General features: G+C 41.5%; 1 long non-coding RNA gene across 1 annotated transcript; it reads left to right on the top strand.

Moving 5' to 3' along the window:
- Window positions 1-13,152: 13,152 nt before the first annotated feature.
- On the top strand, window positions 13,153-13,429 carry LOC112843444 (uncharacterized). The gene is made up of 2 exons (XR_003215774.1): window positions 13,153-13,227; window positions 13,350-13,429. It is a non-coding gene; the product is annotated as an uncharacterized LOC112843444 (long non-coding RNA).
- The last annotated feature ends 1,619 nt before the right edge of the window (window positions 13,430-15,048 follow it).

Here is a 15,048-nt window from a genome sequence, read left to right on the forward strand (position 1 = left end):
TCCCATAACAATGAGCGCAGATAGAGTTGGTGGTTCCCATCTTTAAGAAGGGGGACTGGAGGGTGTGTTTCAACTATAGGGGATCACACTCCTCAGCCTCTCTGGGAAAATCTATGCCAGGGTGCTGGAAAGGAGAGTCTGTCCATTAGTTGCGCCTCAGATACAGGAGGAACATTGTGGTTTTGCCCTGGTTGTGGAACACTGGACCACCTTTTAACCCTCTTGAGGATACTTCAGAGTGCAAGGGAAGTTGTCCAACCAGTCTACATGTGTTTTGTGGACCTGGAGAAGCCATTGGACCGTGCCCTTCAGAGTGTCCTGTGGGAGGTGCTTTGGGAGTATGGGGTGTATGGCCCATTGCAATGGGCCATTCAAACCTTATACAACGGTTGCAGGAGCTTGGTCTGCATTGCTGGCAATAAGTTGGACTCGTTTCCAGAGGGTGATGGGCTCTGCCAGGGCTGCCCATTGTCAGTGATTCTGTTCATAATACTGTTCATAAGGCTTTAGCTTGGGTGTTCTCAGAATCTCATCTCTGCTTTTCGCAGATGATATGGTTCTGTTAGCTTCATTGGTTGATGGCCTCCAGCTCGCACTAGGATAGTTTGCAGCCGAGTGTGAAGCGGTGGGAATGAGAATCGGCACCTCCAAATCTGAGGCCACCGTCCTCACCCCGAAAAAGGTGAAGTCCCCCCTCTGGGTCAGGGATGAGTTCCTGCCCCAAGAGCAGGAGTTTAAGTATCTCAGGGTCTTGTTCACGAGTGATGGGAGAAGGGAACGGGAGATCAACAGATGGATTAGTGCGGCAGCTGCAGTGATGTGGACGCTGCACTGGTCCATCGTCTTGAAGAGAGAACTGAGCGTAAAAGTGAAGTTCTCAACTTACTGGTCGATCTACGTACCTACTCTTACCTGTGGTCACGAGCTGAGGGTAGTGATTGAAAAAACGAGATTGCGGATACAAGCGGCAGAAATGGGCTTCCTCCGAAGGGTGGCTGGCCTCTCCCTTAGGGATAGGGTGAGAAGTACGGCCATCCAGGAGGGGCTCAGAGTAGAGCTGCTGGTTCAGACATCTGACAAGGATGCCTCTTGATCGCCTCCTGGGTGAGGTGTTCTGGGCATGTCCAACTGGCCGGCAGAGAGGTTGTATCTCTCAGCTGGCCAGGGAACGCCTTGGCATTCCCCTGGACAAGCTCAAGGAGGTGGCAGGGGAGAGGGAGGTCTGGGTTTCTCTGCTTAGGCTGCTGCCCCCGCGACCCAGCCCAGATAAGCAGAAGAAGATGGCTGGATGGACATTGTTTCCATGAGGGATGGGGTAGACTATCTGACCCTCTGACTGAGTGTTGGGACTATTCTGCATCATTATTCACTCAGTGCCTACCTCTATGAGCAAAGATAGTTTTTCAGATATGCTGGAGGCCTCCTGGTCTTTGATGGGAATTGACTCCTACCATCAGGAGTCTGCTGGTTATCCTCCTGTTGGACAGTGTCTGGACCATTCTCAGGTGAAGCCTTGGGTGGGTCAATAGAAGTTTCTGGTGCTCCAGAAATCTGTGAAAGTTCTCTTCTCAGTGTGCACTTGGATGCCTCGATGATGTAGGAACTCGACGAACCTGCCTTTGACACAACTGTCCCTCTAGTATCCATGTCTGAGACCCACACTTTGGCTCCAGGATTTAAATGTAGCATGTCACGTGCTCTGTGTCTGCGGTTGTAGTTTTGTCTTTGTTTTGTCTGTACATTTGTCTGTACATTGTCTGTTTATTTTACTGTTTTTAGGTTATCTATGTCTGCACATCTTGGATTTAGCTGTGATGGGATAACAGGAATAGTTTTCCTTATCCTCCTTCCCATGAGAAGCTCACTTGGACTCCATTTACCAATGGAGTGGCACAATATGCCATAAGGGCAAGATAGGCAGGCTTCTTAAGAAGACCATAGGCATGCACCAATCAGTTGGCTCCTTCACCTTAGTCACCCCAGAACTTATTATTGTAGGGTCTAAAAGTTCACTTCCGCCACAATAACCAGATTGCAGGAAGTGGGGCCTGATTTCACTTTAGTTACACTTGCTCAGCAGCATTGTGCATACGACATAAATGTCTTCTTTGGTTCTGTGGTTGTTCTTGCTGAGAGTGGCTGTGAACATGCCTTTTACCTTCAGACGTGTTCCTCCTGGGCCCTGTGGAACCCTCTTGGGCTTATCCAATCTGCCTGATGCTGCGTGTACCAGGTCTCTGAGGCTGCTGTGATATCTGCTCTTGTTTGTTCACATTTATGTCTGTCACCCATGGACTGTCTTTGGTTTCAGCTGAAAGGGAACCCAATAAAGCGAGCTCATCATCTATCCATCACTTTTCATTGAGACTGTTGCAGCATTGGCTTCACACAGTTATTTATTTCTGTACATTCTGGCAAAATGTCCTTTTTTAGTACAGTAGTTACATGTGGTCTCTCTCGCAGGACATTTATAAATACTTAAATACTTTTAAGTTTCCACATCTTCTGTATTGTGTCTTTTCTTCTAGCTGTGTTTTTGTGATGATTTGTTCATCTAGCAGTTTTAGCTGCCCGGGACATGCACCTCCTTGCTGATTTGCATGGACGTGATTCAGGTGTGAGTTAGTAATGTCCATTTTAAAGTTAGTGTTTAGCATCTTTTGTTGCTTCTTTGCAAGCTCACTTTGTCAGGCTCTGTTAAACACTTTCTCTAGTGTTAGTACAGGGTCCATTTGTAACTGTTCTGACAATCCTTTGTCTTTCAGGCCAACAACAATCTGCTAGACAATGCAGTGCAGTATGAAAGCTGTCGACTGACTCACCCGTCTCTTCTTGACGCTGGTTAAATTATGTTTGCTGAAATATGGTGTTTCTGCTGGCAAGGAAGTGAGCATCCAACCTCCTTTTAATGGGCTCATAATCGTTCGTATCCTCGGGAGTCAGGTGCAAGGATACCGATATGTCCTCTGCTTTCTCACTCATGGTGTAGATAAGGGCATTCACTTGGTTTTTGTCCGCTTGTGTCTCCAATCCGAACACAATGCAAAATCTTTCAAAATGCTTTATCCATTTTGTCCAGTCATCAGCCTTAACGGTGAGGTTCTCCAGCGGGATGACTTGAAACTGACGCATGTCATCATGTCTCCTTTCACACAGCTCCTCCTTGACTGACAACTAACATTTGCCAAGATGGCGAAAAATAAAAATACTGTCTCTGATGCCCAACTAACATTTTTATTAACTGGAGGCATAACACACAGACACATGAGACCCCATATTACCCCCGTATTACCCCAGTGAGTGTCTTTATTTTTTATATCCCCCCTGCCAACAGCAACCCAAGCACAAACGTTCCTACCTCTTCTCATTTACCTGATACTACATTTTAAACACAGCCAGCAAAATTAGAAGAGCAACAAACTGAACATGGACAAAGAGACACTTATACAAAAAATACAAAAAAATTCCAACCTTATAGAATTTAACTCTGAACATGATAAACATTATCCACAGAAATTAGCAACCACTCAGGGATGTCTTCATTACCCGCAACACCAAAATTGTTGCGCTAACTACAGCTGAAATGGACAAACTGCAGAAGTTGGAAACACCACCGGAGCCCTGCAGGAATATTTTACATAATTTATTTCTAAGTGTCCTTTCTGTGTGTTTGAGAGAGAAATAACACCTGTATGTGTGTGTAAATATAAAATAGCATGAATATGTAGAGGACATTTTTGTGTGTATCAAAGTAAATGAATGCACTATATTCTGATTTAAAAAATTTTTTTTCTGTTTTAAGTGACTGAATGTCTGGGAGGAGAAAACGTTTGAAAATGTTTCATGGTCTGTGGTTCTACCTGCTTTTTGCCATCTCTCTTGATTGATTGACAATGTAGGCATGATCATCATCTGAGCTGTCCAAATCTAATGTAAATTCAGAACTGACCTGGAGACGACATGTGAAAGGTTGTTCTGTGTTGTTGGTCATATTGACGAAAGTACAGTTTCTTTACCATCAAAAATGTAAACGAGCTTGTGTGTCTTAGCAATTTGGCTTGGTCCAAAGGAGTAAGAAAATGTCAAGTAAGATGAACAGATAAATGCAGTTAATCTGGATAACTGAAAGTGGGGTTTTTTCTTCGCTTTTGACTACGATTCTCCAAAATCGAAGTGTGTAATGGGGTGATATGGTACTATAAGGTCATTAAGATAAGATGGGGCCTGATTATTTAAGAACTTGTATGTGAGGAGCAGAATTTGAATTTTCTGGATTTAACAGGAAGCCAATGAAGGGAAACCAATATAGGAGAAATCTGCTCTCTCTTTCTAGTCCCTGTCAGTACTTTTGCTGAAGCATTTTGGATCAGCTGAAGGCTTTTCAGGGAGTTTTTAGGACATTCTGATAATAACGAATTACAGTAGTCCAGCCTAAAAGTAATAAATGCATGAACTAGTTTTTCAGCAACACTCTGACACAGGATGTTTCTAATTTTAAAAATATTGCACAAATGAAAGAATGCAGTCCTACATATTTTTTAAATATGCACACTGAAGGACACATGCTAGTCAAAAAATGACTCCAAGATTCCTCACAGTTTTACTGGATGTAAAGGTAATGCCATCCAGAGTAAGCATTTGGTTAGACACCTTCTCAGATTTATCTGAATTTAGAAGTAGAAAATTAGAAGTCATCCAAGTCTTTATGTCTTGACATTCCTGGTGTATGCCATCTGGCTTCATTGATAGATAAAGCTGGACATCATCTGCATAGAAATTAAAACGTATACTATGCCTTCTAATGATACTGGCTGAGGAAAGCATGTTTTAAATGTAAACAGAACTGGTCATAGCACGGAACCCTGTGGGACTCCACAATTAACCATCGTGTGTGAAGAGTATTCCACATTTGCATGAACAAATTAGGGTATATTACATAGAAATGATTGTAACCTTTAATATCTATGGTACACTCTAATATTTATAATAAAATAATAAAGTCAGCAGTATTGGACTCTACACTGAGGTGTAGCAGGACAAGCACAGAGATGAGTCCACTATCAGAAGCCATAAGATGATTATTTTTAACCTTCAGTAACCTTCATTTAGTTTTCAGAACTCCTGGTTCTGAAATTAACGAGTCAATTAGCCGTTTCACAACTACTCTTTCAAGAATTTTTCAGATAAATGGAAGAGTGGCAATCAGCGTATAATTAGTTAAGACAGCTGGGTCTAGTGAGGTTTAAGTAATGTTTTAATTACTGCCAGCTTAAAGGCCTATGGTACGTTGCCCAGTAATAAAGATCAATTCATCATATTTTAAGACTGAAGGAATAGTTAATAGTAACTGTCATTAACTGTCAGTAACTGTCATTAACTGGGTGATTATTCTCTGATCTCATAAGCAAAGAGAAGATTTCTTCCTTCTCTCTTTAGCCTTCAGGTCTCCATTAATATTAGCGAATATCTCTCATTATGTTATTAAAGTGTATTATTTATATACACACAGGGAAATCAAAGTGAACAAATATAAAATAAGTTATAAGAAATTTTAAAATACATTTATTGAAGAAATTTAACTGAGTTACACAAAGACAGACACGTAGAAACAGAATACTGATCTGTGGGCTTATAAATGCTGAAGAGCAGAAAACGTGTGAGAAACAGATCACAGCACCAGTCATCAAAAACCTCACCTTCAGACCTAAATGCTGTGTGAGAGTGCACTCTAACATGCAGTCAGAATACATGTAATTGCTAATCTATAATCTTTTTAATATGCTTTCGCCTTTTCCCAATTGATCCTTTTCCAACCGGAACAGCAGCACCAGGGGCTACATTAATCCTGTTATTGAAAGACTGGAGTGTGGCTCGAGAAATCCAAATAGCTCTTTTACCCTTGTCACCTCACTCCCCACCCATCTGCTCCCTTACAATTGTCTGTAATTGATAACTCCATCAATGAACCAAAAAGGAACGTAAAACAGGCCTTTTTAAGCTGCAATAGGAATTTTCTTCCCACTAAGTCTGGTATAATGTATAATAGCATAAATTGCAATTGCTACTTACACTGTATGTGTATATACATATATTGCCTGTCCTGTCCAGCACTGTAGAGGTATTGTCTGAAGGCCAAGAAAAATGCCCAACAGATTTATTTTCCCAAGTGGATCATTACAGCTTTTGCTATACTTGTCCATTTGATTGTGATAGTTTATTCAATCTTTATTATTTATTTATTTATTTATTTATCTAACTTTTAAGTTACATTACAATCAGAATGGGCAGGATGGAGGGAAGGGAAAGAAAAAGATTAAGAAAAGAGAAGTAGGGAAGAGAGTTCACAGAAGGAGAGGGGAAAATGGATGAATCTGTTTGATCACCTGCTGAAAAAAACAAAAAAACAAAAAAAACAACATAATAGCCACAGCTTCCCTACTCTGTTATACACACATACACACACACACACACACACACGTACACACACATATATATATACAAATATATATAGAGGCAGCAGCCAACCAAGATGTGTGATTCTGTGAGTACCTGTTTGTACGCATCCACTGAGAACCACCAAAGCACCTACACTGAGATGTTCTGAGAGAGGTGCAGTCCAAGACGCGACCTGACACATAAACATAGACAAACAGGCACACAATGAAACAAACATGCATTCCCAACCTCATGCACACATATTCAAATACTCAGCACTCGCCCAACATGGAGACACACAGAAATGAACACATTACACACTCACACTCCCCAAACATACTCTATACTCCCAGGTACAGGTACCATCACCCCCAGACCCAGAAGATGTTGCCCTTTGCCTTGGGGTGGAGACAAGCAAACCGCCCCCGATCCTACAGCATCAGGGAAGCCTAAGTCCAGACCCTGACAAGGTGGCCAGCTCCTCCTCCCAGCCTCCTGCCCCAGATGGTGAACAGAGAACGGGGGAGTGAAAACCCCATCCCTCACTCCGCCCGCTCATATGTGCTGTTCTAAATTGCATTTAAAACATGGGATGGTCATGGTACCAACGACCCTCTTCCAGATAGCAGCTGGTGTCAGCACGGCCCCTCCTCAGAACTTAAGGCCCTGCATGTGTAGGGGTGTGATGGGGTACTTTGCCTGCTACATTGTATATTTACCCTAGTATTCCTCCAGTATCACAAAATCACAAGAAACTTACATTTCCACACAATATATTGTGACAAATAGATTTCAGTCTTGAAAATCTGGTTGTCTATTTCAGATCTTATTTATTTATTACTTTCAGAACACATTCTTTCAGTTTTTTAAGGTCATTAGTCATCATCTGGTGTGTATATAATTACAATGAAAAAAATCTGACTATAAACCTATCTTTTGATATTGTTTCATTTATTTTTTTCAAAATTGTTCTCTTGTGAATAAAATAAAATTTACTATTGATGCAGTTGCCAGAAACAATACATTTTTAGCTTGAGTTTATGGAAACCTCTGACATTAAATGATATTTAGAAATAAGGTTGAAGCTGAGAAGTTGAGGGGTTTTTTTCAGTCTTTCTTACTCTTCACTTGATTGAGTATCTGCTTGAGTGGATGTCTAGTGTCTAATCAGAGAGATGAACACCCACTTGCCCTTACTTTAGTTGGCTCATCAGAGACCTCATCAGGCATTCCAGAAGTTCCAGAATTCTGTGCATAATGGACAACTTGACGGGAAAAAATTTACTTATACAGAGGAGAAGAAATATACCGAAGATAAAGCAGTAGATGTGAAATTTTCTGACATAAGAAAATTATATTTATGCCAGATTGATCATATAAAAGCAACTACTGATATGAAACACATGAAACAAAAAGAATGTCCACTGCTGTATATTTAGTGTTAGCCCTATATTTTCAGTGTGTTAAAGCATGTGAAAATTCTATCTTCTAGTGAAAATAGAATTAATTTTCAGTCACTGTACTAAAGTATAACTTAATCTAGCAAAGGATCTACTGATATGCAAAAGTAATATATGTTTTGTCTTTGGCTCTCGGAGGAGGCAGATGCATCTTTTACCCTCTCCTTCCCTTATCTTCCCTGCTGCTGCTTCTATGTCTTTTGTCTAGTCTCCTCTAACTCTAACCCTCAAAGAGTCTCTCAGTCCTGTTCTCTAAACCTAAGAATTATGGATTTGATCAACTGGTCCTGTAACGAAATTGACACCCTCCTGGGCTTGGGAGAGGCCGATTGTCCTGCGGAGACTTTTGCTGCCGGATACTCGATGGTCGGTTGCGTTGTGTATCTGGCGACACTCTCGATGGAGGACACTGAACGACATCTACCAATTCGGAACCACGATAACAGAGATCTAGCTGATTGAAACTGGCTCAGACCTGGCTTATCGAAGAACAAGAAACAGCTACAGCTGTTCAAAATCCCACAAGGCTGGCCGACATCATAGACGATGGGCAGGGCTGTGAGTACTCAGATTGTGTTTATTAAACCCAATATGGATAAAATCTTGGAGAAGCTCATGGCTCTGCAATATGGATAAGATCTTGGAGAAGAAGAACGGGAATAGAGAGAGCTGGTGACCAGTGACGGACATTAGACCTACTGTAAAATTGGATGCAGTTTTTTTGCACTAACCAAAACAACTACCATCTTCACTAATGCGGCTATCCCACTTTCGCCAGCTGAAGGCCTGCCAACATCGAAGCTGATTGGAACAACAAAAATTCTCCCATGACAACAGGACTCCCATGTTGTCAGAACTCTTTGTCCCTCCTTCAAGGCCACCTGGGTCCACTGGAGACTGTTGACCTTTCGCTTAACCGGGCCTGGTGACACTTTCTCTCAGCTGAACACGGGATACACACACACGCACATATGTACACACACATGTACACTTATACTGATACGCCCTCACCATCACCCTCCCTTCCCCGAATCCAATGCCCCCTCCCATGCTTATCTCCCACCTGATGTAGACAGTGGATCAGCTGGAGGCGCGATCGAAGATTGCAGCGGTCCCAGATCCAGCTGTACACACTGGAATATTCTCCCATGTTGCTTGTCTGTGGTTTAATATGTTATGGTGTAATGATATCTGTGCTTCTTTTTCTCCTGAATTACCCTTTTGTGTTACACATTTCACTGTTTTTCCTTTTGCTACCTAGCCTGACCTGTCTCCCCAATGTGATGTTTGTGTATTGTATGTACAGTTGGGAAGGTCTGTCATCTCGGTTGTGGGCAACTGTAACTGACAAATAAAGGCTATCTCATCTCTCTCTCTCTCATCTCATAAATGGTAGCTAGTGAAGCATTTCTATTTAAGTTAATGCCATTTTTTTTGTTTGTTTAAATTTGACTTAAGCTGCAGGTATGGCTGAAGGCAAATAAAGAGTGTGAAGGAAGGCTGTGCCAGCATTTATTTTTTATGGCTGTATCAGATCATGAACTTAGTTTTAACTCATAGTAAAAAACAATTGCTCTAAAAGTAAACAAATGTTACTTGTTATTGCCTGAAATGTATTTATCACTGTAGGACATTACCATAGACTTTAGCTTGACCCTAGAGGTGGAGTAAGTTACCCTCGACTCAGTCATTGGTCTTATACCTCCTTCATTGTCACCTGCTTTAAATTTCTCTTTTAAAAAAAACCTTTCTATTTGATAAACTTAATTCAAAATATGCAGTTAATATAAGAAGTTGGAGGTTACAAAGACAAGGCCTGGAAGGGATATGGAAAAGAGGGGTGTGTACTTTAGCAGGTAATTAATTCTCATAAATTAAAGTGCTCTGTTTTATCAGACATTTTCCAGTGCCCTGGGCAGTGCTCTTTTAGACATATTCAGTATTAATTAAATTGTTTTCCATTGTGTTCTTGAACTTTTTTACAAGGATAACAAACATCCTTTGAGAGGCCCTTATAGCTGTCTTGAAAGCTTTTCTCAGTCCCTTGGGGAATGAGTGAAATTAAGTATGAGTGTTAACCTTTATCTCTGGTTCAGTCCATAATCACTTATATAGGTCTAATGGAGTTTGAGAATGGGAGGAGGAAATGTTAAAATTTTGATAAAGGTAGTAAAATTGTATTAATTCTGGTGATTCACACCTATGTGTCCCTGTTAAATGGGAACCATATGTGAAATTAGGATTATATGAAACATAATAGTTAAAAAAAAAAATCTGCTACTCTATCTTATCCCAATTCCCAAAACTTATATCTACATTACCCATCAGATGCTGAGTATTAGAGTAAATGGTATTTAATCTTGGACAATAGTAGAAATAAAACCAAAAAAATATCGAGTAGACTTAAATCCCAAACATTCAAAATTCAGATGAAGAAAGAAAGTAAAGAAACTAAGGCTACATTTCACAAGGACTCACCAAAAATGGACAATAGAAGAAAAAGACTGTACTCTGGTAGTAGAAGATCCATGGGATGTGCTTGAATGGGGACTTTGGATGAGCAGCTGAGAAATCTGCAGCAAAATCTGTGGAATATTTCCACTACCTTCTTGTGGCTTTCACGTATACACACATACACATGGGCGGTCTTTCTTCTTTCTTCTTTGAACTTCCTTTTTTTGATGTCAGTGGCTTTTAACTCACCCATTGGCTAGCTTATTATCCTAGTAGGGTATCTAAACACTGGGCGGAGGTGTTAATAGCCCAGATCTTTTTCTTACCATTCAGCTGACTCCTCAGGACTTGCATTACCATCTACAGGTACTTGGTGGTTGCAGCTCTTTGTGCTTCCCATTTGACTGTGGGATTCCCAAGTACTTGTAGCTGTTTGAGGTAGTTCAATCCCCTCAGTTTTGACTACCTTCCCTCTCTTTGTTACCATCTGACTACACTTCTCCAGTCCGAACGACATTCCAATGTCCTTGCTGTACATCCTGGTGATGTGGATCAGTGAATCAATGTCTCATTCACTCTTGGCATACAGTTTGATGTCATCCACGTAGAGGAGGTAGCTACCCAAAACTGAAAAATAATGTACATTTTAGAAAAATACAAGGAGGCCTTTTTCAGGGAACACAAAATGGGTTAACAATTTAAGGCTGTTCTGCAGCAATGGAGGTTGACCAAGCCTTGAAAGCTGGTGCTACTAATTCCTACAAGTGTTCCAACTTTTCTGGATAACTTACAACCTACTCTGTCTGCATAAAAACAGTATTGGAAAACACTTTGGTACTATACCCTCGTGAGCATCATTTGAACAGTATTATACTGCAGAAAGGAGAGTGTTGCTACAAAATTTGGCAAGACAAAGCCAACAATAAAAGAGAAACAGTTCACAATAATATTAAAAAATGTAGGTCTTTCCTACAGAGAAACTGCAAAGAAAGCCAATGTGTCAGTGAGTACAGTTTCCTTCACCATTAAAAGGCACTCAGAAACTGGAGCAAACTCTGACAGGAAGAGGTCTAGCAGACCCAAAGCCACAACTGAATCAGTGTACAGCTTGCAGGATAAATGGCTCAAAGGACAACAGCTTCAAGCACAGCAAGACAATGACCCAAAGGTACAAGCTATGCCAGAACTACCTCAGGAAAAAATAACAAGATGATAAACTTGAAAACATGAGCAGCCAGCACAGTCTCCAGACTAAAACCCCATCGAGCTGGTTTGGGATGAACAGGAGAGTAGAACTTTTATGGTACATTTATGGGAACTTCTGCAAGAGATATGGGAAGAACTTTCTGAAGAATATTTGATTTCTATTGTAGAAAGAATGCCACAGGTGTGTTCAGCGGTCATATCTGCAAAAGGTGGCTCCTTTGATGAGTCAAAAGTTTAGAATACATTTTGCTCTATAAATTGATTCCATGACTTCTTTTTTAACTCCAATTGATTATTTGTACTATACACTATGTACTATGAGTGCAATTTCGCATTGAACTGCATAATTTCCAATTAAAAACTGGAAAAATTGGGGTGTTCTAAAACTTTTCACCAGTAATGTACATTCAAGGTTCATGCTCAGTGAGAATAGCCCCACCAAGGCTTGAGATGGAGCAATACTGGATCCAGTAATCAGTACAGTGGCAGACATCCAAAAAAGAGTCTTAAGCATGAAGACTTGGATAGTGCCAGGCCCTGACATTATTCACACCTATGGGCTAAAGAAGCTAACTACACTCCATAAGCATCTGGCAGCAGAAATGAGCTTCTACTAATAAGCTACTAATGGATGACATACACCCAGAATGGCTAGCTGAATACCGGACAATCGTGATCTCCAAGGCTCTCCAGAATAGAGTTGTTCATTCCAACTACTGGACAAAAAAAATCTGCCTCAGAACAACATGGAAGCTCCTCTCAAGCATCAAAGGAGGTAATAGAAGCCACTGACATTAAGACTAAAAAGCTTCTTACCATACATGGAAGGGTTTCATTCCACGTCCAGCATCATGAGATTGTATACTAAGCAGAAGAAAGGGAAAGAGGCGAGGAGTAGTGAGTGTCAGAACCACTATCCTGAATGACACAAAAAATAGAATAGAATTAGAATAGAATTCAACTTTATTGTCATTGCACATGTCACAGGTACAGGGCAACGAAATGCAGTTTGCATCCATCCAGAAGTGCTTTAGCCATGATATAGATATATTACAATATATATTAGTAATAATATAGATATGTAAGTATATTACAGAAATGGGTCTATTATGGTATGTTATAATGTACACGGTATGAAGTATGTTATGAATATTCTATAATTATAAGTATGTACAGGCTGTAGTGAGTACAAGCTATGTACAGGCTATGAACAGGATATAAATATGAAAAACTATACAGAAATATGAGATATACAGTTATACAGAAATGTGAACTAAGCAAGTTATAAACAGTTGTAGGATTAAAAATTATCGTATGTACAGAATGATTATTTACACAGAACTATACAGTAGTGCAGTTAAGATGAGTGAGATATGTGGATAATTTCTACAGAGGCTATATAAAGTGCTAGTGTTTGTGAGTGGTGGTTCAGTCCATGTTATTATTGTGTGTTTGAGGGTACTGTGTGGTTTTTCCTATATTTCTAACGTGCCAATTTATTTGTTGTGATTTATTATTAATCAGACCCAAATTTGTTTTAAATGACAAATTTATTTAAGACGGAGTGATTTATGTTAGTCTGGGATAGTATGTGTTAACATCCGCTCATGGATCCTACCTGCCGGATCTTCTTTTCATTGATGTTGTTGTTATGACTGATGAAGCCGAGCTGGTGAGTTTCTGTGTTGATTAAATAATGTGTTAAAGCCATAAATATGACTATTACTAAACTGTACTGTCATTAATAGGGTTGCTTTGTTAATGTTGTATGGTTGTTTATTTTGTGTCTTTCAGTTGATTACCTGGCTTCTGTAAAGGCACGGTTACTGTACTGGTGTTAGCTTATGCTTGTACAATAAAGCTTATAAAAGGCAGCAATCAGATGTCCGAGCCTGAGTACGACACAGTTTCATCAGTTAAAACACACCCTTACGGTGGGAGTTTACTAAATTAAAGGTAGTTAGCTTAGTAAAAACCGTACAGTAATCAACACTTAGCCAGTCCCCGCGACGGAGAAGCGGAGGAGGGTCTGTGTCGACTACGGAGAATCCAGCGATTAGACGGAGCCCGGCCGATCGTCGCGGCCGATCGACGTGACTTCGTTCTCAAAACACCGTTAAGCCCTCGTACGTGAGAGACTGTGTGTGGATTTCTTTGCTGGGACTATTAGGGCGCTGGCATAGGATAAACCAGCCGCCGAAAACGAACTTTTAATTCAGTTACTAGCCGCTAAGCGACCGGAAGTTGGTCGCCGCCATCTTTGTTGAGGGCGAAGGAATAACGCCGGTAATAAACAAGGAAAAAGTCAGTATGGCATGCCGAGAAGAATTAAAGAAAAGGCGGTCCTCTGCGCAAGCAGTTTTTACTAGGAAAGCCAATTCCATTGTTTTTAACATTGACCTTCTGACTGAACATGACCTCATGTCTGAATGTAGGACACTCAAAGACAGCTATAATGAGGTTTGTGATGGCAGCTTTGATTACATTGCTGCTATGGAAGAAGAAGACGCAAGTGGGTTTGCAGCAGAAATAGCTGAAGTGGAGAAGAAGCTGCAGGACTGCCGCTCAAAATACCAGACCACAGAAATGAAACTAAAGGAAGCATCATGGTCCCGTTGTGCATCAGGTCAGTTTGACAGTCTAAGAGCTGACCTAAAGGATGCGATTAGCCAGGTGGAGGCGCTTAAAACGGGTCAAACAAAACAGGATCAGTTTGATTCGATGCTCACTGCTGTGGAAGGCAGAGAGGAAGCTCTAAGTGAGTTTGTGCTTAAGTGGGATCATTATGTTCCAGAGAAAGAGGTGAACATTATGCGAGCTTGTCTCAAAGAGCTCAAGGAAAGGAGGAGAGTAGCTATGGTGGTGCTGGCTACCACTCTGGATGGAAGAAAGAGATCTGGGTGTGGCGACCTTAGGAGCCGGACTAGCAGTGAAGGTGAAGGCAGTGATGAAGGTGGCGCTGACGGTGGAGTGACGACCAGCACTAGCAAGTTCAGTGGGTCCGCCGCGACCGGTGGAGATGATGGCCCTGCGCGTGGCGGTGGCGCGCTAGATGCTGACGTGAACCCTGCTGCATACCAAAGTGCTGCGGTGGACAGTAGTAACCAAGTCGTTAATGCAGGTGGTCCCGATGGAGCACGAGCTGCAAGTCCCTCCACTGTAACCCTTCAACTGCCACCACAGGGACCACTATCCCAGAGACTCATGAGTCCTGTGTTCAACCCTGGCCTTTCAAGCACGCCACAGCAGCTTCGAGGAATGCATGATGTAAGACCCGATGGCGCTGGGGCAAGGCAGAGCACGTCTACCATCTCTCAAGGATCACTCGGAACGAGGATCGCACTCGCACCCCTGAGCCTACCAAAGTTCTCTGGGGACAGGAGGAGCTACTGGCGCTGGAAGAGTAACTGGGGAACCCTCCAAGCGTTAGCGGAACCCACAGGTTCCCCGGAGTGCAGACTCTTCCACTTGATGGACAGTATTGCTGATTCAG

The sequence above is a fragment of the Oreochromis niloticus genome, linkage group LG22 (genome assembly GCF_001858045.2).
Source record: "Oreochromis niloticus isolate F11D_XX linkage group LG22, O_niloticus_UMD_NMBU, whole genome shotgun sequence".
In the NCBI taxonomy this organism is placed as follows: domain Eukaryota; kingdom Metazoa; phylum Chordata; class Actinopteri; order Cichliformes; family Cichlidae; genus Oreochromis; species Oreochromis niloticus.